Source organism: Phaseolus vulgaris, chromosome 11, assembly GCF_051622355.1.
Source record: "Phaseolus vulgaris cultivar YP4 chromosome 11, ASM5162235v1, whole genome shotgun sequence".
Taxonomy (NCBI): domain Eukaryota; kingdom Viridiplantae; phylum Streptophyta; class Magnoliopsida; order Fabales; family Fabaceae; genus Phaseolus; species Phaseolus vulgaris.
Genome location: NC_143508.1, coordinates 35,983,329 through 35,986,386, shown reverse-complemented (window position 1 = coordinate 35,986,386; position 3,058 = coordinate 35,983,329). Strand labels below are relative to the sequence as shown.

At 35.8% G+C, this 3,058-nt stretch overlaps 1 pseudogene; it reads right to left on the bottom strand.

The window, feature by feature from the left end:
- Positions 1-1,131: 1,131 nt before the first annotated feature.
- Positions 1,132-1,991, bottom strand: LOC150023222 (uncharacterized; annotated as a pseudogene).
- Positions 1,992-3,058: the final 1,067 nt, after the last annotated feature.

Below are 3,058 nucleotides of genomic sequence, written 5' to 3'. Positions count from 1 at the left end.
ACACAAACACAGACACGAATACGACACAGACACAGATACAAAGATACAACTAAACTAAAAAAATATAAGACACGGGACACATTATATATATATTATTAAAATATACTAATATACTTTTGTATTGATCTTGGTCCACTTAATTTAAAAACCAAATAGATAGCTCAGCCCAAACAATAATAGGCCTAATGACCCCGAAAGATGTCAGCCTTAACAACTGAAAAATACGTTAATAGGCAACTGTATAGTTCGATATGCTCGACCCATAACCCAAACACTTACTATTCGGTATGTTCGGCCCGTAGTCCGAACACTCGGGTGCTCGACCCATTAGCCAGAGCGACAATTATAAATGTTGAATATATTTTTTTGAATCGGAAGTCGGCCCAAGTACGAAAAGGCCCAATAGCTCCAAACGAACATTCATCTTTGGTAAAATTAATAGGGCCCAAACAATAAATGTGCATTATAACTGATTCAATTAGTTGTTTGAACAAGAAAAAACCCAGTTAGAGACGATAGTCTACAAAGATATGACCCCAATGTACGAGGGGAAATATTAACAGATTAACTATGCAGTTATCAACTCTTGACAAGTGCTATAAAAAGGCCTTGAGACCTTAGTTACAATGTAAGTTGATTCTACGCTATTTACACTACACTATAATATATAAATGCTCTCATTGACTTGATCGCCGGAGTGTAATCTATAGGTGGAGCACCCTCCGTTGGAGAATTTCAGGAGTTTCAAAGACAGCATAAGAAAGCATCCACCACTAGTTCTCGACCCAGGTCACCCGGACAAAACAACTTCCTAATCTAAAAAATTAAAAGAAACATTTATAAAAAAGTCTAACAAAAGATAAAATTATTTAAATTATAATGTTTGAATTTTACATTTGTTCGTCCTCATTGAAAAATCAACTTCTAATTTTGGATCATCAAGAGATAAACTAGCAATCTCAAGAATTTCAATTTCATCCAATGAAAAATCATCTCCTACAATATCCCACAATTTAGTTTCCAGTTCTTTGTATTTTGAGGAATTTCTTGAAAGAAGACGAATATTACTATGGATAAATACTATATCCTTTGCACATTTAGGTGCCATCTTATTTCTTTTCAGATAATGTATCAAAGAGTAGGTACTCCCATTTCTTTCACAACAAAAAGAAGAACATGGTTGTCCAAGTAGCTTAAGAGGGTGTGCACTACACAAGTAGTCCAATAGATTGAAGGAAATTCTAATTCTATGAGCATACTCGTTGCCTTACATACAATATCAGTTATAATTTGTACCACGTTTCCAACCTCCATAATTACATCTCTCATGGGTTTAGCAATAAAATCTTTGCCTTTGTCTCACCAAACCCATCTATTGACTTCAAAAAACATTGGTCCACTCTTTGTGATAGCCATGAAATTTATAAGTTGTCTTCCTTGAGGATCACTCCACCTATCACTAACAATTGTTACACCTTTCTGATTCCATGAATTTCGCATAGGTTGCAAAATATTTTCTACATGACTTTTTTCCTTTGAAAGTAAAGGATCTCTCAGTTTATTATATGTAGGTGGTACATATCCACTAGATTAGAAGTATTAGCTGCATAAGAAAATACACTTCTATAATAAGGACTTCTTGCTAAATAAAATGGTACTCTTGAAGAATAAAACATTATCGCAATTTCGTAATCAAGAGTATCTCTCGCTTGAACATTGAAAGCAGCTTGTAAAAAATCTCTGAATTTTGGGCTAACATGACTGTTAGTCTGATTTCCTTCATCAGATACAGGTGGTAGAGGGACACTTTCTTGTTTCAAACCCTCTATTTCCAATGTTGCTTCATTGTCTATTTTTTTGAACTCAACAAGTTTTGATAGGGTCATGTTTGGACAACTTCTAACTCCTACTCCCGTAAGTTTTAACAAATGAACTCTTAGTCGAGTGTAAGATCCATTTAATGAAAAATTACACAGACTATATTTGATCATATTATTGTTAGGATCGATGGCTAGAACAAGAGGGGGGGGGGTGTGTGAATTGTTTTCAAAAGCTTTTCACAATTACTTTGCTTAGAATGAAACTTTAACAATCAACTCAGAAAAGCAATTTAGAAAGCTAATAAAAAAACCAAACAGAAACAAATATAAAAAATTTAATCGGTTAAAATAACGATTCAACCGGTTGTTTATGACAGTGGAAAATATCAAACAGTTATGGAGAGAAAAGATAGAGAGAATTACACACAAGGTTTATACTGGTTCACTCTATCCAAGAGCTACATCCAGTCCTCAATCAAACCACTGAGTATTTCACTATGCAACCTGTTAGATATTATTAGATATAATTAGATATTATTTGATATTATGAGATATTATAGATATTGTTAGATATCTCTTATTTATGTAATGGGCTTAGCCCATATGTTTCTTTTCCTATATAAACATAACCCTATGTGTTCAATATACACAAGGGATTTACCCTATTCTTTCTTTTCCTTTAATATGGTATCTAGAGTATAAGGTTAGGGTTTAGGGTTCAATTTTTATTGAACCCACTATTCACTGGAATTTTCCAGCCATCGCCCCACTGTCTCGCCGGAGCTGCCACTACCTCGTCGGAGTCGCCGCCAGACCCTCGCCAGAATCTCGTTGGAGCCGCCGCTGGAATCTCGCCGGAGTCGTCGCCGAAATCTCGTCGGAGCCTCCACTGGAGACGCTGCCGGAATCGCTGCCGGATCCTTCATCTTTGTTGCTGCGGCCAATTAACCGGTGATTGGATTTGTCCTTATCTTCTATGGCTTCTTTCGCTTCCGCTGCCACTATGGCTTCTTCCGCTATCTCTACCACTATGACTTCTTCCACAGTTATTATGCCAGATCCATATATTTATACTAATTACGTCAATGTTCATCTTTCCATTGACAAATTGGATGGAACCAATTATGACACTTGGACATCAAATATTAAATTATGCCTTAAGAGTCAAGGTTATGTTGATCATCTTACTCATCCTACTGTTGCTGAAAATGAGGTTTCCCGATGGTTGAAAATTGATG